Here is a 26,336-nt window from a genome sequence, read left to right on the forward strand (position 1 = left end):
AATCTTAATGATCAGAATTTCAGGGCTTAATTATATGTGTTTTCGGTGTGTGAAATTCATTAAGTATATACTAAAGGCGGGTACTTTTCTATACTTATGTAGTTCAATTCACATGTTTAAAAGGTCATTTATTTGCTATAAAGAAGAATAAATCTAAGGGCTATTCCCAGCAAAATGTTTGCTTACTCATCTTTTCCTTTTTTCTATTACATGTTTTTATAACTTAAGAAACTAATATACATGGAAATCTTTTCTATCATGGTGACTGATGAATTAAGATATCTGAAAAATATTTTGAAGTGCACCAAAAAAGAGGCTATGTTCCCTGATAGTAATTATCACTCACATTCTTCTGAATATGTGTTAAAAATAAAAATGCATATATTTTAATTTATATGAACTATTTATACATATACAAATTAAATATGGAAAGAGTCCTCCATGATATATAGTCTCCTTCAGGTGGATCTCAGGTTTTGATAATCTTGTATTAAAGGACTGTTCTGTACTGCGATCTACCAGAGGCTTTATTAAATAGAAATAACAAGGAGTGCTGATTTTACCTCTCATAACAGAAAAAATATAGAAAAAGTTCTCTGCAGCGTGTTTCAATAAGAATATTTTTTTGCTTACATGCATCACTTTGAATCACAGGAAATATCTGATATAAGATGACTGCGATTCTGACCGCCGAGGGAACACTGCAGATTTAGGTGTGAAGCATAAACACCCCAGAGATTTCCAGTTTACCTTGGCTGTATCTTTTTCTTCTGTTCTTTAACTGTGTTTTCAGTCAAGTTTTGTCTTGATGAAGATTGTATTCATAAGAAAGTAAATTTTGGTAGGAAAAGAACTAGTATATTGTGATATTTTTTAAATGATATAAAGGATAGCTTGCATAATTTGGTAGTGGGTTTTCATGGTCTTCTTTCTGGAAAGAAGAAAAATTGATTTGAAACAAATGGTAAACAAAACAACACATCTCAATTCAGTCTTTGGGATTTTTATTTATCGTTACACATCCCTTGGCAATGGAAGAGAAATTGTCCAAGTCACTGAGATTTTAGTATGTCAGTATGTCATTTTGTAGGGAAAAGGCAGCAGATCCCAAATTGAAAAATTGCTATTATTTAAAACAGCTAGATGCTTGTTACCGAAATATAGAACTTTCACGTATGACTAGAAGCTCGAGAGAAGTTAGAATGTGCCAGTTACTTCCATGTGTGTGCATCAGCATCATTTCTGAGCCAGAATTAGAAAACTCGAAGCTATAGTTAAAGAAATAGCAGCAGAATTTATGGCCGCTAACATCTAAATTGTGATTTTCTTTTATTAATTTAATTCATTGTTTATCTCTGATGCATATGCAAGAGTTCCTGAAATCTTTCAGACCCCTGTGGTTTAATATAAATCTCAAAATATTAAAAGCATCTTGTAGAAAATTAGAAAGCAGATGAGACACTTCAGGACTCGAGATAATTTTAGATGTGCGCATTTTAAAGCAACTTCAACACAATTACCCTCTGCTTGCTCTTAAAAAAAAAAAGGAAAAAAAAAACCTACCTCTTTAATTTGTTGTGCTCTATGACAATTGCTTTTATAACTGGTTTGTAAAATACTCATTGGCTTGAAAAAAATGGTCAGCAGAAAGGCTTGAGACCTATTGAATGCTGGAAATATCAAAGGTCACATTCATCAGGTATATTCATCACACCAAATGATAAATTTCAACAAATGTTGTTGATATAATGGATATAAGGCAGTGAGTAGAGTTATCAGGTTGTATTTCACTGCACCTTTTCTCATCCCCATGTCATGTGTTACTTTTGCATTTATAAATTCAAGTCTTTCAAGTTAATGACTGCAGGTGGCATAATTGTTCCAAAGGTATTATAAGAAACAGCTTTATTTGAATCTCTGACACATCAGATATTTTATGCAAACAGCAAAAAAGAGTATCACCTGTTTCATTTTCATTGGGCTCGTATCCCTTAAAATATACAGCAAAGGATCTTGCTGAGCTTTCCAAATTACCACCAACATCATTGAAAAGATGTTCATGTGTCGTTGAAGTGCCAGAGAATTTAGAGTCAGGGGACCCGGCCCGACATCCTGCTTCTGCCACTAACCTGCTGTATGAGTTTTGACGATCTAAAAAACCTTGACATTCTCAAACATGAGGCTGATAACAGGTGTCTTTGGGAATTGTTACAAAGATTAGAGAAATTGCCATTTTCAGTGCCTCGCAGAAACTAGATTTGCAGAGGATGCTGTAGTTGTTATTACTCTAAACATCCTCCAAATATTCAAATAAAAAACTCAGCATTGTAAGTGCTTTAAGAAGTAGAACACAGAGATCAAATTACTGTGGTTAAATAAGGAGGAGTTTTGCGAAGAAAGTGTGAATTTTAGACATCAGAATTTATCTTAAAAGCATTTAATACAATACATGTAGTATTTTTCATTTGGATATATTTAACATATTTCTAGTTTAAAAATAACAAAATTATCTTTAACCACATGTAATATTTATTGAACTTTATTAACTAGATGTCCAATTCAGTTAATAAAAATACTTTGTTGGATGGCTTAGCCTTTAATGTTCTTTGAATTTTTCATTCTATTAAAGTTTAATTTTTATTTGGATACGTACTTTAAAATTCAGGTACATGGTAGTTTCAAGTACTTTAATATTAATAGGAATGATTCTCAATACTTACATGTTTTCTGTTTTGTATTTTACAATTGATAAAGGGAAAAGTCAATATTTTTAATTCATTAAACCATCTTGTTCACGAATACAATTGTCCCTTCTTGAAAAAGCACTTAGCTCTGTTTTTAAATAACAAAATTCTGGATCTTGATTGAGTTTTAATTTAAATAAGGTATCTTATGTAAAGATATCTGGTTTAGGTGCATTTAGAAAAGAAAAATATACTTGATGATATTTGAATTATGACTATAAATTAGTCTTAACAGTTTTATGGTGTGATGCAGACTAGTCTGATTAAAACAAAGATTTAATTGCAAATAAAGTACTGCAAAAAGTTCATTTTGCAACAGCCATGTTCTAGGTCCAGTGTTAGTAAGCCTGCTATACTTCACGGTTGCATAAAATAAGGGAAAATAAAATACAGAGCAAATAATGTATGTAAGTTACTATACACATTTTAAAAATGAAAATTGTCACGTGCGAAAAGGTTTGGGGACAAAACTGGGAAAGAAAGTTTATTTTTCTAAAATTTAAACAAGGCGAGTAAGTTTTTCATGATAATGGTATAAGACAGTCATACAATAGTTCATGAAATATGTTATTATTATTATTATTATTATTATTTCTTTTTTTGCATTGAGATGAGTACATTATCCACTATGTTTTCCCTTAGGACATTTTCCAATTCGAAGGTGGCTTGGGGCTCAGAGCATAAGGAGAAAGCAAGATATGAGGGAATCCTAAGGAATTCACAAATCTAAAGAAGAAAAACATTTCCATTAAAAGAAAAGTCAACTGGCAACTTATGTTCTAGTTTGTTTCATAATATTTTGCCTTCTTTACCAACAATATATGGGGAGTTCCAGTTGCTCCACATCCTCATCATAACTTGGTTTTATTTCTTAATTGTATTTATTTTTTATTTATTTTTTTTATTTATTTATGATAGTCACACAGAGAGAGAGAGACACAGGCAGAGGGAGAAACAGGCTCCATGCACCGGGAGCCCGATGTGGGATTCGATCCCGGGTCTCCAGGATCGTGCCCTGGGCCAAAGGCAGGTGCCAAACCGTTCGCCACCCAAGGATCCCCTATTTCTTAATTTTAGCTGTCCAAAAAGGAATATAGTAATATTTCATCATGGCTTTGATCGCATTTCCTTATTTCCTAACAATGTGGAATAGTTTTAGGTCTGTTCTTATTTGCTATCAGTATGGCTTCTTTATTAAAATGTTTATTATGCTTCTTCACAGTTTTTAAATTTGACTTGTGTTTTTTTACTATTGTGTTTTGAGAGCCATTTGCATATTCTTAATACAAGATTTTGTTGGATATTTAATTCCGTCAGTCTGTAGTTTGCTTTTCATTTTCTCAGTGTCTTTTACAGAGCATTGTTTTCAATTTTTATAAAGTCCAATGAACGTAGGATGTTCATTTAAAGAATATGCTTTTGGTGTAATGTTAGAAACTATTTACCTGGTCATGAAGGTTTCCACCTATGTTTTCGTTTATAAGCTTTATAGATTTTTATTGTATTTATTTATATCTATGAATCATTATGAACTAATTTTTGAACCTTATTTCAATTGTGGTTCATAATTTTTGCTGTGGCTTTCCATTATCCCAACATTATTTGTTGAAAAGGTGATGGAGAGATATGCCAGTGGCATTAACTTAATCTTATCTATTTTAATCACATCTTCTTTTTCCAACCTTCTGGTTACTGATAATCTCTCTCTCTCTCTCTCTCTCTCTGTCACACACACACTATAAACACATTTATGATGTCTGAGGGAGGCTTTGGATAGACATAGATGTTGAACTTAGAATTAAGAAGAAAGTAGCGGATTGTTGAGAATTGTGCCTGGTATTTACTTATAAACTGGAAAAACTGAAGAGTCATTTCAAGGACATAAATGACCTCAGAATTCAAATTCTGTAACAGGTAAACATGAGACATTTAAACATATAAGATTTATTTATTTTTGTTCTGGTAATAACGTATACGATGTCTGTATGTTTCTACACACAAATAAATATTATTTTATTTGTACACAGCTGGTAAAATGAATATGTGTGAAACATATTTATTATACACACTATGATCTTGTTTGAGGTTTATTAGAATACACACCACACACACACATACATATCCTGGAATTTATTCTTAAGGTTTGTCTGTAAATTGAAAGAGTATACTTCCATGTCTTATATAACTGTTCCTATTAAAAAGGGATTTCTTTAAGGAGATGCATATGCAAAATCTTAAAGTTCTATGGAAGGAGCATTACTAAATAAACACAATGGTAATGTGGCATGAAAGTTTCTTTAAGCTTATGATAATTCATGCTATTGAAAATCGGGAAGGTCATTATGCACGTTTGGCAGAGATATGGAAATCGCACATGAATGAACAAAGTGAAACTTTTGGTTGAAGGTTGTCCAAGGAGACCAAGAGTGTGGGTAGAGTCCATCTCTTCCCCATGATGGCAGCACAAATTTGATTTCAATTTATTATTGGCAGCCTCAACGCAAGAGAAAGTTTTGGTCTCACTGTGTCTAGCATGACTTTCAAACCTGTCCTCTTCTATTGATGCTGAGTTTGGTCTGTTATCATGAATTCAGGCTTCTGTAGATTTTATATCTGGGAAGTAAAGAGGATCAGGACATAGGTAACATTTCATATACTAATCTTAACACATCAGAGCAATCTGAGTTTTAACATGGGCCTTCTGAATAAATTCCGAGACTTTTTTGAGTGCCTCAGATCTAAGCCTGATGAGTAAAGACACAGAGATAACTTCAATTTCATCTTCACATTATTAACATTACAAGCTAAAATACTATAGTAATAGAGAGTTCCTATTTATAACACAGCCACTTAATAATGATCTAAGCTACACATATAAATGGTTATAAGTTTAGACTCTGGAGTCAGGCTTAGCTGACATATTTCTTTTTCCAGGAAAATTGTTTCTGGAAGCCTTTGTCCCAGGAGATCCTAAATCTCCCACAATCCTTTTAACCTTGTAGTAATGAATGCATGTTTACCTGTCTGCATTTCTTCCTCAGTAGAAGGAAAGACCTGAGGACAGAGGTCTCCTCTATGACTCCTCTATGTCTTACCCATCTTTGCATACAAAGCAACTAGTATGGTATCTGACTCATAGTGGCTAGTCAACAAATGCTGTTAAATTAATGAATGGAACGGTGAGGCTGAAGAAGTACATGGTGTGACAATATATTTATAAAATTTTCAGTAATTTCATGCTATAGCAGAAAATAGAGATTTTCTTAGCAGTGTACAAAATCTCTTCTGAATCCATAAACACCTGCATTCTGAAAAATGGGTTCTTTGATTTCCCCAAATATTTTTGTGGATATCATCAGTTGTGCGCTTCTCTATAACCAATCATGCCAGAACATGGTGTTCTAAAGCAACTACCATTTCATAATCATGTGGGTCAGCACCTAGCACTGGATTCCGTTGGCCTGTAATGTGGCTGTCTTCTTATCCCCTCAAGAAGGGTTTGAATGAGGCTGTGTGTCCTAAGATGGCTTCATACATGTGTGTGGCAGTTGGGGCTGGTTATTGGTTTATAGTAGGCCAACCTGGGCTTATTAACTTGACAGGAGAAGAATTTCCAGCAGCAAGTGACAACTCCCACACTGTGAGTGCTTGTCAAATTTCTACTTGTGTCTGGTTTGCTGACATCCTATCAGCCAAAGTAAGTCATAGGGCCAAGCCAAGAGTCAGTGTTAGAAGGCTATGAACACCAGAAATTGTGATTCACTGTGGGGGCATTGCTCTATCATCTTATATATGTATGAAGCACACTGTATCGGCAAATTGATCATCATAGACACAACATAATGCACAGTCTGAACTATATCTGGCAGTGAAATCATGTCTAATTCACCATACATTCTATTCAGGAATAAAAGAACAATAACAGCAAAAAATAGACAAGGTGAAAAACCTTCCAATTATTAGCATGTATTGGACCAGGACTTTTAGCAAACCATTATGAACCATATTTTTTTACTGGAAATATAATTGGATGCCTAATTGGAATACTTTTCAATTCAGCTAGATTTTTCTTAAAGTACTTATGCAACATAACCTAATTATCAGGCAATTCCTGACTTATGTATATTTCATCAATTTGTTCATTACTTATGTGTAGTCAACCCAGGATGCATAACTGCTGGAACTCCTCTAAATGTATTATCTCCCCTAAGGATTTCTATTCATGCCAGGAAATCTTTCTCCTCCCGGTCTTCCCACAGATTCGTTTAGGTAAACCCCAATAATTCTTTATGTCAGCTTTCTCCTGAAAAATAAGAGCAGCCTCCCCTCTTATTAACACTTACAGCATCCAGAGCCTTCCTTATGACATCACTTTCGCAATACATAATCTAGTCAAATGGGTGAGTGTTCTCCCTCTATTTCAAAGCAAGCTCTCTGAAAGAAAACCCTTATCTTGCTTATATTATACCTCCAGCATCTAAGGTAGGTGTCCAATAAGTATATATCTATTGCAAACATATATTAATAATTCAGATAAACTATGGATATTTGAATGCAAGGCTGTGTGAATCTTTGTATCCTCAGAGCCTAACACAATCCATGCCTACCATAAGTGTTCAGTAAACATTTATTAAACTAAATTTAACTATTATGGATTTGATAGGCTTTTGGTCTTATGTAATAACCTAACTACCACATCCAACATTGTTCCTAGAGGGAAAATATGTTCTGAGTTCTACAAATCTTCTAGCAAATGAACTTTTGGAACTCAATCTGTTTGTGAGTTAGAGGACTGCCTGGTATGCAAAAATACATATGATAATTGCTTAGCAAGTCAGTTTTTCAGATGTTCCATTTTCTGACTGAATAATCTAGATTTCTGTGAATTGCTTCTTCTATTATTACTATTTGCCTGGGAGGGGCTATGAAACATATTTTAGAGCATAACCTGACAGTTGAAGAGAGTATGAAGTATAAGCTATTTTAAGAAAAATATATTTATAATAGAATGGGGTTATTTAAGAATATCTTGATTCTATATGTAAACACATCATGATTTACAAACTGTGCACAGATGTGAAAAAAACTGTTATTTTGTAAAGTTGAGTTCATCTTTACACTTAAGGCCATAATCTGTCTAGAGAAGACTGTTGGTTTTATCCTATGCGTCACTCTCAGTGTAATACGTGACTCTTCACCCAAATTCACTTCTTAGTCTTAGTTATCATGATGCACAGTTTTGTTTCTTTTGGAGTACATAGATAGTCTTTCTGAAATTCTTCACCTTCTTTCTTCTCTTCTTTCTTCTCAGTAGGAGTTAAACTTCTGAGATTCAAGAGAGGGATAATATATTGTAGTGTCAGAAAAGCAACATTGTTGAAGAAGACCATTGACTCCCAGACCATGTCTTTGCCGAGTGTAGTTTGGCTGTCACCATCGCTGGCTCTCCTACAGCATGTGACAGGCCTCTTCCAGCTTCAATGACTGATGATCTTGAATCTTGCCTTTATTTACTGAAAAAAGGTTATTGTATTCCATAGCTCTCTCAAACCTAGTTTTTACCCTGTCCACTTGTCTTCTCAGGATTTCCGCTCTATGTTATGTGGAACCACCAAACTTGTGATAGATTTTTATTTATTATGCCAAAGTATGCAAAATCTGTATGTAAAATACCAATTATTGCTCTCCTGCAGATAGACCTTGGGTGGAGAGTAGGACACCCAATTTCACAGTCTCTTGCAGCTCAGAATGGGAAGCGAGACTAGAGCTTCACTGCTAATTTTTTACTGATGCTCATTCTTTTTTTTTTTTTTTAAGATCTTTTTTTTTTTTGATTTATGAAGGGGAGGGGCAGAGGGAGAAGGTGAGAGAAACTCTAAGCATACTCTGTGCTCAGTACGGAGACCCACAGGAGGCTCAATCTCAACCCCAAGATCCCAACTCAGAGTTCAGGACCTGAGTGGAAACAAAAGTTGGACTCCTAACAGACTTGGCCACTGAGACACCCCATGTAATGCTCACTCTACTTGAGTTTTATACTATCTTGCCTAGATCTACTCATATATGCAAATATTTGGGCTGTAGTGACATAAAATGTGAGTTTCTAAGACTATACTCACCCTATTCCTGACATAAATAAAGATGGAAAATGGTCAAAATTTCAGTTTGCTAAAATTCGCCAAATATGCTAGTGAAATCCATTTACATGTGATTTCAGCTATACAGGAAACAACATGCTATGAATAAGAAAGATTTATGCAAGAAATGCAAGGATATCATAATGTTTGAAGATTAATCAGTATAACTCACCAAATGAACAGAATAAGAGAGAAAATAATACAATCATCTCAATGATGCAGAAAAAAACATTTGAACTATTGCACATCCATTCATGATAGAGACTTCCAGCAAGCTAGATATGCTAGAAAGCCCCTCAATCTAATAAAGGCTATCTATGAAAAAACAAAAAGTAAAAACAAAAACTTGAGCTAATATTGTTGAATACATTCTTCTTAAAATCTGGAACAAGGGAAGGATCCCTGGGTGGCAGTGGTTTGGCGCCTGCCTTTGGCCCAGGGCGTGATCCTGGAGACCCGGGATTGAATCCCACGTCTGGCTCCCGGTGCATGGAGCCTGCTTCTCCCTCTGCCTATGTCTTTGCGCCTCTCTCTCTCTCTGTGTGACTATCATAAATAAAAAAAATAAAAAAAATATGGAACAAAAGAAAGATACCAACTCTCCTCACTTCTATTGTATAATGTAGTAGGTGTCCTGCTGATTTCAAGTTGTCCTGAAAACCTATAAATAGCATGCAGTTTGGAAAATAAGAAATCAAACATTTTTTATGTGCAGGCTACATGAGCAACGACACATAAAGCCCCAAGAAACCTATAAAACCCTCCTAAAGAATGTACATAATAGCTACTGGAACAAAAAACAAATTTTGTAAAATAACTGAATAAAAAGTAAAAAAATAATACTAATAATCAATTGCATATCTCTATACTATCAAATAACAATTAGAATAACTGTATTTTTTGGAAATTACATTATTAAAACTATATCAAAATAACACTAAAATTTAAACATTTAATAATAAATTTAATCTTTGCAGTTGACCTATGTGATTGGTAGTAATTTGATCATTGGATAAAGTAAAGAAAACTGAGGCATAAGATGGAAATCCTCCTATAATGTCTTACCATGTAGGAGTCTTATTCACCTAATTTCCCACAGATAGTACATGAAGCAACCAGAAGTGAAATCAAATTAAAGAATTATCAGCTAAATATAATGTTTAAAATAAGCTTACTTTTAAAATTCTAGACTCTAGAATTATACCAATAAAAAATGAAATAAGCCTTGAACAACCTATGGTATATTTCACAGTGAGTTTTTGCTCAGTGTAGGATTTCCTTTGACTAAATAAATCAGTACCCACCAAAGAAGGCTAATTTTAAATTTCTGAGGATTGTCCTTGATTTAGTTCTTCTTGTTAGTATTTCTGGCAATAATGTGTTGGTGTGTTTGTGTAAATGCTTGAAATATACATATATTCAGTTCTATTATATATACTCACAGTAAGTTCACTGCTTTATTTTTTAAATGTCATAAATTCATTTTAACTCAATATTTTAAATTAGATTTATTGATATTTTATTTTATATTTTGTCTTACAAAAGGAAGATTTTAAATTATTATGTTCTAAATGTGATTGTTTATTAAATTTTAGTCCCAAAATGATATCTCAAGAGATTAGCAATATATTTTGCAGACGCTTTACATATTAAACTGCACAGACTTCATATAAGATTGCCAATAATGTAAAAACACATCTAAGTAATAAAATTAAGTCATTATTAGTAGGTACACTTGACTTGAGATGGAAGATGTGTTAATGGTTGTTAAATGAGCTACAGTGTATAAAGATTTATATTATGAAAGGTGTTTAAATGATTTCAGGGATAAATATTACAACTAACATAATCATGGGGCTCTGATTTGTAATGCTGTTATTCTTCAATATGACTTTATACAGCAGGAGAACTAATTCTTAAAAGAATTTGCCTTTGTGAGTGGAAAAAAAATGACTTGTTAGTAAACAAATAAAAGAGGATACTCAACAACAGATCAGAGCTGTCATCTCCCAAATAAAAGTCTGCTTTATATTTCAAAATAATACATCACTATATACTGAAAACTATAGGAATTAGTCCCACTTGGAGTTCATTACACTTTGGATATTTTAGAAGATTCAGTTAAAAACTACTTTCCAATTTGGATAAGTTCTAGTAATGATAGAGATTTTACTAGATTTATAATTGTACTAAAACTGTACATTTGTATTTCTAAAATTATTTTAACGCTGGAATTTAAAATCACAGCATACTATTACTTACCATGAATTGAGCCCAAACAACTTGCAACTATCTACCAACATCTCCAGCTAGGCATCTCCTACATGACTCCCTTCTTGCACTCTTTGCCCTTTGCATTGTCCTGTTATTCAATATCGGAGACATTTCACCTGGTTGTACCCTCTTACAGCTGTATGTTGTGTAGCAGAAAACAATGTGGCAACCAAACCCCAATTTTGCTTCTTACTACTCTTTCTTTCAGAGCAATTTAATTTTCTAATCAAGAAATGTGTGTTTGAGCAGTTTGGCGCCTGCCTTTGGCCCAGGGCCCGATCCTGGAGACCCGGGATCGAGTCCCACGTCGGGCTCCCGGTGCATGGAGCCTGCTTCTCCCTCTGCCTGTGTCTCTGCGCCTCTCTCTCTCTCTGTGACAATCATAAATAAATAAAAATTAAAAAAAAAATCTCTAGGGGTCTTGTCAAGCTTTGTGTCCTTTTTCTTTGAGTGGGCACCACAGTACCTTATGGCCTTTGGGATTTATCCTGAGTACAGACCAAATGTGGATGCAATGTTTCCAGTTCCTAGCTTCCTTACTTTTCTGAACATAAGGATTTTACTAAAAAGTAAGCAAATAAATAAATAAACATAACATTTTTTTTTTTTAGAAAAAGGGGTGAGAAAGGTTAGATTCTATTGCAGATAAAGTAGATTATAATTGATGACATACATATTGGAAAAAGTACACATATACATAATGTTACATATGAGGTCACAGACCTGGTGTGGATGGCTCAGTCAGTTAAGTGTGGACTCTTGATTTCAGCTCAGGTCATGAACTCAGTGTGAGGAGATCCAGCCCCATGAAGGCCTCATACTCAGTGGGGAGTCTGCCTGAGACTCTCCCTCTGTCCTTCCTACCACTCATGCACTCTCTCTCAAATAATAAAATAATAAAATAAAATAAACAAAATAACATAAATAAAATAAAATAAAATAAAATAAAATAAAATAAAACAAAATAAATAAAATAATGAAGATCACAGACCTCACAAAGTCCTTATCATAAATATTGTTGCAGAACTTAATATTGGCTGGTAAGCACACTCCATAACGTAGTTCACTTTCATTCTAAAGGAGCAACTGAAGCCCCGTTGGTCCTCCGCTTTTCTCTTTTAGTACTAAATTTACCAAACTTCATAAGTCTTTCTGACTCCTTCTCATTCTCTGTGACAAATGTAGGAACCTAGTCACGTAGATAATTTGCCTTTCTAAACTAGGCATGGTATATCTAGGGAACTTGTTCACATTTCATAGATTTTTTTTAGAATACTTTAATAAAATTATGGAGAAATTGTCTTTTCTATTGCCTGCCAAATAATAGGTCTTAAATCAGCATTAGTCACTACAGCCCTCGTTGTGCTGTTTCTTCCTTTATCATTGTGATTATTATTTTTATGTTCAGCCAAGACTTTTTCTCGTTTTATTGCTTAAATCTTTACTTGGTAAGTTTACTATTATCCTTTAGTGTGACAGTTAAAATATCCTGTGGTGATATGTATTCTCACTTAAATATTTACATTTCTAAAGATCCTAGAACATGAACTTATGGAGCTGTGGAAAGAAAAGACAGCTTTTTCAGCTCATCATCTGTACCATTTCTTTAGAAACAAAATTCTTTAATTTAACAACGTCCTTTAAATTAATGAGAAAAGATTTTGTGTTTTTTCTAAACAAAATAAGCCACACTCCATTCCTTTACTGTTTATGTTCCCTTCAGAGTTAATCACACAGGCATTTATATTTCCCAGAAAATATATATTAAAACTTCATGTGTATTGAGGCTATTCTGAAAGCAAGTAAGATCATTTCAATGAGCAAAGTTGATAAGAGAATGTATCATTTCGTCCAAATCATGCTGAATTTAAGATGCTACTTTTCTTAACATTTTATTCTAGAGAAATCAATGCTAAAGTTTTACATAGAAAATAATTCACAGGCAGCTCGGGTAGCTCAGCAGTTTACTGCCGCCTTCAGCCCAGGGTGTGATACTGGAGACCCGGGATCGAGTCCCACGTGGGGCTCCCTGCATGGAGCCTGCTTCTCCCTCTGCCTGTGTCTCTGCCTCTCTCTCTTTCTGTGTGTGTCTCTCATGAATAAATAAATAAAATCTTAAAAAAATAATTCACAGTATATATGTGTATTTGGATGGAATGATACAAACTTTTAAAGATGGAAATTATAAAACTAGGGTAAATGCACTGAAGCAAGTGAAAAATTTCAAACTTGGGGTGTTAAAAACTAAATCTTCATACATAGAAAGTCAGGAAGACATTTTATGCCATGCTCAGAGAAAATGATAGATCCACTTTTCTGTGTAAAAGTACAAGTGTAATTGAGGGCAACTACTTAATGTAAAAGCGAAATGTGCTAGGGAAGTTGTTCTCCCAGCATAGATACTGCTAACCGAGCTTATTTTTTTTCAGCTTGGTAGACAATAGCTCTGATCACAATTTTCTCTAAACAACAACCTATCATTCTAATGTGTCTAGATAACTTTCTCGGTATATTACAAAATCATTTGAAAATATATGTTGGGCCTTATGGTTTTTACAGTAGTAAAATGCCAAGTACATCCAAACGAGGAAGAGAAAAACAGTTATTTATTTCTAACTTATTGTTTTAACCATCAGTAACTGCGGCATCAGGGTTCATTAAACAATAGCTGGTTTTCTACAAATTCAGTGAAAATAATTTGAAATTTCTGTAATACTTTGTTTTGTTATATTGCATATTGGTTTCTACGAATAACTAAAAGAGACAAGCTAAAACAAAATCTAGGATAATGGTAAATAAAGCAATTTGTTTCACAGTTCACTTAGATGGTGGAAATTCATACCAGAATGCATTTTAGAAACTCATCAAAAATAAGCATATCTAAGCTTGGTAATTTCAATGTGGCATATTTTCATTTTAATAGATTTTTATTAAATTCATAAAAGTTAATGGACTAGGGATTAAGTCATTATGAACTCTGTCCCAATTGTCTATTATTAATAGCATCACAATAGTGGTGCCATTGTTAAATACTTCCATTCTAAATGCCTCCTTTTAGTCAATCATGATTTTTCATCTCAGAGTTGCTACTCCAACATTTCTTTCAGATGACTCTGTTTCTTGTTTTGAGTCTCTAAGTTTTCAGAAGTCAAAGCTTTGATGTTCATGTTATATATTACAACCATAAGTATACGATGTAAATTATGCAAAAAAATAAACATGTGAAGCTTAATTTTTGTCTTTATAGGTTAGAAAAACATTACTGGCTACCCTAGTAATACCATTACACAGAATTAGGGGATGATCTCTTTAAAATTAGAATCTAAATTAATCTTCTTCACAAACATGCCTTGTCTAGGCTCTCTTCTTTACAAATGAATAAAATAAAAATGTAATTTTAGTTTAAGATAAAATTAAGAATTAAGTTTGTATCCAAGGTGTTCTCTAGTTTTGAGAACCACACTTTTTACTTATTAGCCACACATGGCCACCATTATCCCATCTATATCATGTGCTGGGATATACATGAAGGACTGATGGAATTTTTCTTCCAGTGAAGCACATCTATTAGGTAGCTCATCTGTTCAAGTACAACTTGTCAATGATATAATCCAATCAATTAATTTATTTTATGGCTCCCAGATTTTTTTTATTTTGAACCATACCCTTTTGGAGATAACGCTTTTATTAGAAAGCTTTAATGGATTTGAGATGGGTCAAGGAGGAAGTTCATTATTTGGAAGTAATTTGTGGTTGGGTTGAGTACACATCATTGCTGCTTAAATCTATACTATACTTATTTGTTCATAAATAGTATCTTTTGCTGAGTTTGGTAGGAATAGCTGCTTTAATGGTTTAAAGACATTTAACGGTATATGTATTTTAAAGTAATATTTGACATAAGTGATGTAACATCTCGAGAGCATGCTTTTGGGAGCCTAATACAGTTGGGAGACCTGATTTGGATGTCCACATAGATTTTCTTCCACTCTGAGAGCTCAAAAGGACGAGCCCTAAGGCAACTTACTTAGCTCTAGAATTTGAGAGTTCAAGTCCTCTCGGCAAGATTAACTTTGTCCTTCTGGGCAGAGGCATTATAATAGCATCTTTTATTATGGAATCACATAACACTTTGTGACATACCATTCATCAAATAATAAAATAGGAACCACATTTGTAGTATAATCTTAACTGTGCATATAGAGCTTTTGTATTAGTCTACAGTATGTCCTGAAGCTAAATTTGATTACAGTTCCTCTAGCAAGATGTTTAAACTAAGTTGAATTATGTAGAGTTGTACTTATGGCTTAAATGGCACTCTCCTGTGTAATGTAAATAAAGTAGCCACTGTAGTGTACAACTATATGCATGTAAGAAAGAATAACATCAGATTATTTGGTACCCAGAGGTAATGTATCTTTTTTCTGGGAAATCCTTGATGCATTTAAAAATGTTCCATTGTCATATCAATAATAAGTATTATCTAAACCAAGCTTGCAGATTTTAAACTGAAAATAAGGCCGTGCATTTTTCGTCCATATACAGTTGTAATTTCTGCATCCCTTGACCCTTAAAGAAAGCACTGTAGACGGGAGAACAAATTAAAAGTAGTACAAATGTATGCTGTGAGTAAAATGCATAACGGGCTCATTATGCTGAAAAGGTAGTGGATTAAAATATAAATAGGTCTTAAAAGAATGTATACAAATTTATGACTAATAGATACACGACGGGTTCTTAATGGAAAGATAGGGGTGGTGAGGGTGATCAGATAAAATGTAGAGACTGTCTTTCTATGATTTACTCCTACATTCCTATTCTGGAACAGTTATAGCATTTCAGACAACTTTTTTTTCCCCCATAAGAAGAGTTATTCAAAAATAATTGATCACTGCTTATGAACTTATAAAAGTTAAACTGAAGGGATGGAAATCAGAAAGAAAATTCTTTGACTTTCTGCCCTCTATTACCTTGATTAGGACATCAGAAAGCTTCTCTAAATAATTCAGGTTAAAAACAAACAGATTATGCAGTAACTTTGGAAAACATCCACGATCATAGTAAGAGATTTTAATATATGTGCATCGGTAGCTTTAGATGCAACAATTTAAGGAAATTCATTTTTATATATAGAATATATATTGTAAAACGCAGAAATTTAACTAACAGTTAATCTATAACAAATATGAGTCTGCAGCAAAAATTCTAAACATTCAATATAAACCTTCCCCAATGTCAATAGCATTAAAGGTAATAAACCAAAACCCAAAATGTTAAATTTATTTAGAAACTTTAAATAACTGTTAATATAGTTCACAGGTTAAAGAGACAAGCATGGTGGCAATATAAGAGAGAGATTTTTTATCTTAATTAAATTTATTTATAAAACAAATTTTGCATATACATAGTTCCTCAAAAGTTCAAGAAAAAATTAGCAAACCAAGCCAAACTAGTAAAGTAAAAAATATATATTTTTAATATTAATATTAAACATAAATATACCTTTTTTGGAAAAGAGAAAACAGAATTGAAAGTATCAGGCAAGGTATTTCTATATTTATATTGGTACGTATAAATATATGTACAATTTTTCCATTTAAAGCAAAATACACTTGAAATTAATAATACAAAGACTAGTTTTGAAATAAATTTAATTAGAGATAGAACATAATATATATATATATGGACATATATATATATATATATATAGAAAGAGAAAGAGACAGAATTCTGGGGACATCCAGTAGCCACCTTCCATTTTGTATTCTCTCTCTACATTTTAGTCCAAGTTGGCATTGTTTCTGTTAAAATAATTTTACCAGGAATTTTTTATGTCTCCCATTTATTTCATTCAAGTCCACTCCATTAAAGCAAAGCCACACTCACATATCTTTTCCAGAGACACTTCGATCTTTGGTCCTGCTGAAATGCCTGAAAGACCATGACCTTAAACTTTGCAGCGGTCCTATGTCTCCATTTCCATTTACTTAACATTTCTTCAGTTGGTCTCTCTCCTCTTACGTTTCCATAAGCAGCAAGAAGAAAGAGTGACCATCTTCAATACCTTTCTAAGAAATCTCAGGTTTCTGACCAAGTTTACCACTTACAAGCTCTGCTGTCTATGTAACTGCAGGAGTCAACTGCACTAAGCATTCTGCTACTTCATTACCAGGGCCACTCCAGTTTTCAATAACATGGTCCCCATTTCCTTCTGAGCCCTCACCTACTGAATCTTGTTAAAACAAATATTTTATTTGTGTATTTATTTGAGAGAGAACAAGCACGAGGGAGGGTAGCAAAGGGAAGGGGACAAATAGACTCTGCTCTGGGGGCAGAGCTTGACCCTAGGAGTATCTCATGACCCTGAGATCATGACTTGAGCTGAAATCGAGAGCTGGCTGCTTAACCCCCGAGCCACTGAGGTGCCCCAACTGCATCTTTAATCTGCAGATCTCCCCTAACAATCTGCTCATGTCAATTTAGGCTTTCTCCATCATGCTCCTCAAAATGCTTCCAGTCTTCAGCCACTCATAATTCCAGCACCACCTCCACCTTTGTAGCTGTTTTGTAGAGAAGCATTCTTCCTTCAGGTACCGATACCTGCATTAGTCTTCCGTTGCTGTGTAACGAGGTGCCACACAGTTACAGCTGAAAGCAATACACATTTATTTTCCCACAGTTTCTGTGGGTCAGGAGTGGAGGCATGGATTAATCAGGTTATTGGCTTCAGGGTTTCACCAGGCTGCAATAAAGATGTCAGCTGGGATGTGTTTTTAGCTGGAGGGTCAACTGAAAAGGAGTCAATTTTGAAGCTCACTTAAGCTGTTGGCCGAATTCATTTTCAGGTTACAGGACTGAGAGCTTCAGTTTTGGGCTGCCTGTCAACCAGGCGCCACCTAAGCTCTCAGAGGTCATCACAGCATTGTGCTTATGTGGCCCTTTCTTAGTTCAAATTTGGCAGCTTGCTTCTTCAAGGACAGTGAAAGAGTGACAGTCTTCTAGAAGAGAAAACCTTATACGACCGTAACACAATCATGGGAATGACATCCTATCAGCTTTGCCACATTCTGTTGGTTAGAAACAAGGTACAGTTCCTACCTGCACTCAAGGGGAGGGTATTGCACCAATGCATGGACACGGAGAGGGTTTTGGGCTACCTTAGAGTTTGTCATCCACGTAGATCTAATATACAAACGTATTTATCAACAGAATAGACAGTATCATTCATATACAAATCCATATACAGACTCATATATATATATTACATATATTTATATTTATATATATATTTAAAGATTTTATTTATTTATTTATGAGAGACACAGACTGAGAGAAAGAGAGGCAGAGACACAGGCAGAGGGAGAAGCAGGCTCCATGCAGGGAGCCCGATGTGGGACTCCATCCCAGGACCCCAGGATCACGCCCTGGGCTGAAGGTGGTGCTAAACCGCTGAGCCACCCGGGATGTCCAGGCTCATATATTTTAACCAAGTAGACTTTCAAGGATTTGGAGTAATATGCTAAAGTTTTCTAATATATTGAATTGTGTCATACTTTCACTATATTTTCTCAGGTTCTACTTTACATTTTAATGGCATTCTATTAGATGCATGCACATGGATTCAAGAGAGCTATAACAAAAATATGTCTATATCCCTTTATATCATTTAATGCTTTTGTTGCTGAATTCAAACTTGTCTAATATTAGTGACAGAAATCCATTTTTTTCTCTTTTTATTTCTCCTCCCTTTCTAGACATCAGTCTGAGATACTCAAATTCATAATATCTTGTATTAGACACGAGAATATGAAATTTAAAAAATCTTTGTTAGGTATTTATGAAGTGCATGTCTGTCTCAGACCTGTTATGATAAAGCATCAACAATGAAAGGCACAAACTAACATGACCAAAGCAGGAACTATTATTTAACCTTTCAGTGTCATCTATTACATAAATATATTTTCTCAATATAAAACATCCTTTCATTCCTGTATTAGATATTTATAGTTACAGTAAAGTCATCTTTAGTCTTAAATTACTTGGGACTGTTTTGTTGCAAGAAACAAAAGGCTTTTTCTTTTATTTTAGGCAAATAAAATGGGACTATAATAATGATACTATCTATCTCCTGAAGGTCAAGAACGTAATGCAGCTGGATCATGAAGAGAAATGGAAATGGAAACTAGAAAGACATCAGGGAGTCAATCAAGGATATTACTTCTCGTTTTTCTTCCGAATACATGTTTATTTTTTTCATTAGATATTAGTTCAACCTATACCCCAATTCACAAGGCAAAATATGAACATTAAAAATACTCTAACTTTTTTTAGATCAAAGTACGTCACAGGACTAAAAATGTTAGATAAACTCCAAATTTCCAAAGAAAAGAATCTGATCAGTCTAGTCCACTTGTAATGAAATCAATTCAGGCTAAGACTTTAGTCAATTTTGTTAATTCATTTCTATTAAAATTATACATTTCATCAAAATCTGAAAATGTGTATATTATTACACAATTAGTCATAAGATTATTTAATACCTATATATTTTTTTATTGTCTCAAATATCACGGAAAATGATAAGGGGACTTCTCCCCTTCCTTGGTGAGGACATTTTTCCAAAGTTTTTTTGTTTGGTTTGGTTTGGTTTTGAGCTGAGGAAGAGAAAAGCAGCCCTCAACATCCGCGAGCTAGCCAAGTAGTATCAGTAAGGCTTTGGTATTGACATGAGCTAACATTACACTCACTGCTAGGTCTAGGTGCTCTCCTATTAAGCATAAACAATTTCATAAAACACAAACATAAAAAAGGCCACTCCATGACCATGATGGATCAAGATAAAACAACTCGATACTTGTGTCTGAACATAAAGAAACAAGAGCAGTGTCCAAGACACAAAATGATTAAATGTATATTTATCCCGATGAATATGAGTGACTGGTGGCTCTTTACTAATTACAGTTTTAACCTTATGCTTTAAGAGATAAAATTTGCTAAAATAAGTAAGTACAGAATTACAGGTGTGCCTTGGAGATATTGTAGACGCAGTTCCAGGGCACTGCAGTAAAGCTGAGTATCACGATAAAGTGAGCCAAATGAATTTTCAGGTGCATGCAAAAGCGAACACTAAACAGTTGACTATTAGGTGTGCACTAGCATTATGTCTAAAACATGTACAGACCTTAAATTTAAAAATACTTCATTGTTAAAAAATTGCTAACCATCATCTGAGTTCTCAGCAAGTCATAATCATCTTGCTAATGGAAGTTCTTGCCTCAGCGTTGATGGCTGTTGACCGATTAGGGTGAAGGATGCTGAGGATGGGGTGGCTGTGGCAATTTCTTAATATGAGACAATAGTGAAGTTGGCTGCATTGATTGGCTCTTCCTTTCACATACGATTAATTTATAGTATGTGATGCCATTTGAGCCTTTTACCCACATTTTTTTTCTTTCAATATTGGAGTCAATCCTCTTGAACCCTGCCACTGCTTTAAGTTCATGTAATAGTCTGTCCTTTGTTGTCATTTCAACAGTCTTCACAGTATTTTTCCCATGAGAATTTTCCATCTCAAGAAACCACGATCTTTGCTCATCCATAAGAACAACCGTCATCCATTAAAATTTTATCATGAGATTGCAACAGGTCAGACCCATCAGAGAAATCACTATCTACAGCAACTATCGCCTTATGAGGCGTATTTCTTAAATAATAAGGCTTGAAAGTCAAAATTACTCTTTGATCCATAGGCTGCGGAATGGATGCTGTGTTAGCAGGCATAGGAACAACCTTAATCTTACTGTATATCTCCATTAGAGCTCTTGAGTGACCAGATGCACTGCCAGTGAACAGTAGTATTTTGAAAGGAATCTTTTTTCTTTTTTCTTTTTTTTTTTGGACCCGTAGGTCTCAAACATGGGTTTAAACTATTTAATAAACCATGTTGTAAACAGGTGTGGTGTCATCTAGGTTTGTTGTTCCACTTATAGAACACAGGCAGCGTAGACTCAGCACATTTCTTAAGGGCCCTAGGATTTTCAGAATGATAAATGAGCAGTGTCTTCAACTTAAAGTCCGCAACTGCATTCACCCCTAGCAAGAGAGTCAGCCTGTCCTTTGAAGCTTTGAGGCCAGGCACTGACTTCTCCTCCTTAGCTATGAAAGTCCTAGATGGCTGCTTCTTCCAATATAAGACTGTTTTGTCTGCATTGAAAAATGTGTTGTTTACTGTGGCCACCTTTATTAACGATCTCAGGTAGAACTTTTGGGGTAACTCGCTGAAGGTTCTGTATCAGCTTCCACATCAGAAAAAGTTGAAACGGGGTGAGAATTACCAAAATGTGACACAGAGACACCAAGTGAGTAAATGGTATTGGAGAGACTTGCTCAATGCAAGGTCCTGTAAACCCTCAACCTATAAAAATGCAGGATCTGCAGAGCAAAATGCAATAAAGTGAAACACAGAAGGACCGGGTATGTCTGTACTCCAACTTTCTGACAGTATCTAAAGTCCCACTGCCTCAAATATCTTCCCCCCCACAAAAATCACTGAAAATAATTCTAAACCCTTTTATAACTGTTTTTTTTTTTTAACCCTCTTATAGAGATGTCCTGGGGTGATCATTTTCCCTTAATACAACAATTAACAAACACAATAATTACAGATGTGTTTCTGGCAACATTTGGCTGGAAGGTAATTATAGAACCAGCTCTTCAGTTAAGTATTTCCAATAAAAATTCTGTGAGGTGTCAGAGAGACAGACCATTAGGTTACATTAGAATCAAACTGGCCTGTTTCCCTTTCTGGGTTTCCTGTTTCCTTTTTCATTTATTTTTCCTTTCCTTCCTTCTTTCTCTTTCTTTTTCCCTTCCTTCCTTCTTGTTTTTTCCTTGATTACTCAAGGAGCCTCATCTGGGCATCTCCCACCAGACAGAGGCATATCTATATCTATATCTATCTATATCTATATCTATATCTATATCTATATCTATATCTATCTATATCTATCTATATCTATATCTATATCATCTATCTATATCTATATCTATAATATAGATATTTTTAATCAGTTTTCGAAAGTGAAAGTATATATCAAATAAACTGCATCCATTTAAATTGTACAACTTGATGAGTTTTGATGGATATATAAATACATAAACCACCACCACGATAAGGACACAGAACACTTCCACAACCTCCAAAAGATTCCCTGTGACACTTTACAGTTTGTCATTTACCCATATCTGGTCCCAGGTACAACCGATCTGCTTTTTGTCACATATATTAGTGGGCATTTTCTAGCATTTAATATATCTTAAATCTTTTTGTGCCTTGCTCCCTGCATTAGGATAACAATTTTGGGATTCATTCATGCTGACGTGCTTTCTAAGGAGACCATATACTTTTAGTTCTCTTAAGTACTATACTGGAGTATTGTTTCCTCTACACCGCCACCAATACTTGGGTTAAAAGATAAAGAGGGGCATATTAAAATTTATAAGACTTTATTTGAGCAAAAATCTATTGCAAGTGGTCAGTGCCAAACTGGAAGTGACTAGGAAGGCTCCACTGGCAGGAGCTACAGAAAAACTTACATAGAAATAGTACAGAAGCAAATAAAGGAAATGATGGGATTGGCTGTGGCTTAAAGCCTGGTCGCCTCTTTGTAATCGACTGTCCTAAGTGCTTTGATTTTGTAACTTTGAGGAGTTTACAGGACTAGGTTTTGGTTTCCCAGATTAGCTGCCACAACATTAGAAATGCCTCAGTCTAATGGCCTCCCCGTGTAACTAATTTAACACTTACTATTGTCTACTTTTCTATTTTTAGCTATCCTAATAAGAGTGTAGCTCATTGTGTTCTTTTTAGATGATTTATTTATTTATTTATTTATTTATTTATAAATAATAAATACAGTTACTGTGAGGAGATGCCTGGGTGGCTCAGCAGTTGAGCCTTTGGCTCAGGGCGTGACCCCGGGGTCCTAGGATGGAGTTCCCCATCGGGCTCGGTTTTAAATTATATTTCCCTAATGATCAAATGACTGAGCATTTTTTCATGTGCTAATAGTATCATTCTATCATTGTTTTTAAGATGCTTGTTCAAATTTTTTGCTAACATATTTTTGAGTTTTTGTCTTCTTACTGATGTATAAGAAGTGGTTATATATTCTGGTTACAAGTCCTCTGTCAGATACATGTATTGTGAATAATTTCCCCCATTCTGTTGCTTGCCTTTTCCTTTATTAAATTTGTATTTCAAATAGCAAATGGTTTTAACTTGGTAGAACTAAATCTATCATTTTTTGTGGGGTTTTTTTGTAATATCTAAAAAATCTTTGCTTAATTCACAATTGCAGATATCTTTTCGTTTCTAAGTAGCCAAATTTGCTTATTTCTTTTCATTTTCTTAATGTCTTTATTAACTCCTCTTCCATTTTTGACAATGTCAATTTGTGTTCTTCCTCTTACTCTTACAATTAGTCCTGTTAAGTATTTGTTAATTTGTTGATATTTTCAAAGAACCAAATTTTGGCTTTATTAGAAGTAAAAAAAGTAGAAATAACCCCAAATTGGCAATAACCACTTCCAGCAAAAGAATAGGATAGACAAGGTATTGTATTATCTTAATTCAATGGAATACTGCTCAGCAAGGAGAATAAAGAAACTACTGGTACATAAAACATGCATAAATCTTATAAATGTGTCTCTAACAATTCAGTCTGTCTTCCAGGTTTAAAGAACACTCAAGAGGTTTGTGTTATAGTATGATTAAATAAAAATAAACAATAAACACAATAAATGAGTGATATAAACTAGAAGGTAGGTAGTGCTGAGGAATAAAAAAAGATGATTTGTAGTTCTGTGGTGCAATAATTGGTGGCAATTTACAATAAGGTGATTAGGAAAGGATTCATTGAGGTGATATTAAAACAAGGAATTGAGAGAGGTGAAGGACAAGTCTGGGAGGAATATACTCCAAACAGAGAAAAACTGCCAGTGAAGAGACCAGAAATAGGAGAATTTTAGCAGACACGTAGGAACAAATCTGTAGAAAGAAAATGGGCAAGAGAAGAATGATAGAACGCAAAGTTAGAGCTGATATGGACCAATGGGTGGCTTGATGGAGACAAAAAGAGAGAGAGAGAGAGAGAGAGAGAGAGATGAATAATCAAACTCAGCAACATTATTATGGTCTGATTTTTGCTTTCTACTTCTATGTTTACTTGTATAAGAATTCCAAAGTACACACTCAAAATTTCATATAATCCCAGGGAAAATATGAAATTTGTAAAATGAAGCGACATTATTGCATAGAGAGCCATTTTATTTCAACATTAGGCTGGCAATCAAGTGGGATTTCATAAATAAGGATATCCAAGCATCACCTTAACAAGTAGGCTGTTTTTTTTAAACAGGTGGAAACTAGAAAAAGGCAAGTGTCCATGTTGGTGGATGACCCAGCAAGGGTGGGTAAGTGGAGGACCTGATTAGCCAAAGAGCTTATAGTACACCATGCCTAGACCAGAGAGTAAGGGTGAGTTGGAAGGGCTTGTAGGAAGAAAAGAAAAAAGTTTTAGAAGTTACTGAGTGCTTGGAAAATGATGATCCATATTATTTTATATGATCATCTGAGCAACCCTAAGATACCTGTAGGGTTGCGATCTCCTGCTACATGAAAAGAGACCTGTCCAGCCTACACAAGAAGTGACAATGTTAAAATTTAGCCCCATCTGTTTCTAACTACTGAGATTGCTATCTTAGCAACAGGAGATATACCTTCAGAAAGAGCGGAACTCTAAACTTTAAGTTCTCAGTTATGAACAATATCAATGTCATTTATCATCCATTATTAGGAAAACAGATATACCCAGCATTAATTTTAAGGCAATTTGAATGCCCATCCCAAAGTGAAAAACTAATTTCATATATCCCTTATGTTTACACCTTTTTACTTGTACAAATCAGCTACATGGGAAGGAAGGTGTTGTAAAATTGGACTATATCATCTGCTAGCAAAAGATGGGTTTCCGTGTCTCTATTGTCTCCAGGAGTCATTATTATGAGATAACAATTATAAATTACTCAATTGGGGTTACAAGAAGCAGAGATGTGTTTTAAGGAAATTCTGAAAACATAAGAACTCATAATGAAATCATATGAACTTCTATATAGAAAACAAAATTTCATCTAGTTATTAGGCAAATGCACATTTTTAATAGCTACTAGTTAAAATATTCTATCTAGCAGGAAGAAAAAAATTCCAAACTCTTTGACTGCATGCAAATCAGAACAAAATGTTAGTAAACTTCCTTTGCTTTACATTTTTGGAAATGAAAATGTCAAAAACAATTAGAAGCAAATAGCAAAGATGAAATTCAACCTTCCAGCAAACTTGCCCTAGTTTTCAAAATCACACACAAGTCCACATTTCAGTATGAATTGTTCACAAGATACCAATTATTACAGTTAATTCAGGTGAATTTGGTTATATCAACAAATTTGATGAAGTCCAGTAAACTCTGAAGAGGCAACCCACTTCTTTCTCAGTTTACTCCAAGAGAGCCGAAGCTCTGGAGTTTCTGAAGTTGGCACTTCACTAATTGCAATTTTAATTGCTGTTGATTAGCTAATTGATGTAAAATTGAACCCATTTTTCATATCTACAGAACTCTTAGTATGCCAATCCATCTCTGTGGGGTACTTTTAGATGAGGGACATAAAAATCCAGCTGAAAGAGGGGGGAAGGGCCAACTGTAGGATTACACAGACATCATCTTATTTGTCTTTTATCCAAAATATATAGGTTTTACTCTATATATTTTTAAACCTCAAGTTTATTCGTCTTTGTGTTATGCTCAATTTTTTCTTCTTTTACATGAGGCTCGAATCCCATATTATTGAGACAATTTTAATTCCAACCTCATCCATTAAGTTTCAAATAATTTGTTTGATGTCAGGATATTCAATTCAAATCATTTTAATGATTATCTGTTTCAGGAATTGTCACATAATGCTAATCTTTGGCTCCTGAATCTCCCTGGCCAATGATTCCTAGAACAATATAACCCTACAAAAATCATACCACTGGGGACTAAAATTGTTTAGAAATATGAATCTGGAGAATTTCCAAAGAAAGATTCTGCTGCTTCAACGGTACATCTTATTCTGTCACTGGCAA

The 26,336-nt window shown here is 34.3% G+C and overlaps 1 long non-coding RNA gene across 6 annotated transcripts in view; it reads right to left on the minus strand.

Annotated features, from left to right (window-relative positions):
• The window catches only part of LOC112649315 (uncharacterized), a 265,636-nt gene that overhangs the window by 4,795 nt on the left and 234,505 nt on the right, over window positions 1-26,336 (minus strand). For 3 of the 6 annotated variants that reach the window (XR_004807037.2, XR_007403892.1, XR_007403890.1), the window contains 2 exons: window positions 1,564-1,670; window positions 751-931 (listed from right to left, as the gene is read on the minus strand). This is a non-coding gene — a long non-coding RNA (uncharacterized LOC112649315). The remainder of the gene's footprint in view (window positions 1-750; window positions 932-1,563; window positions 1,671-26,336) is intronic. The other 3 variants (XR_004807039.2, XR_007403891.1, XR_004807036.2) reach the window with 1 other exon arrangement.

This window comes from Canis lupus, chromosome 19 (assembly GCF_003254725.2).
Source record: "Canis lupus dingo isolate Sandy chromosome 19, ASM325472v2, whole genome shotgun sequence".
NCBI lineage: Eukaryota > Metazoa > Chordata > Mammalia > Carnivora > Canidae > Canis > Canis lupus.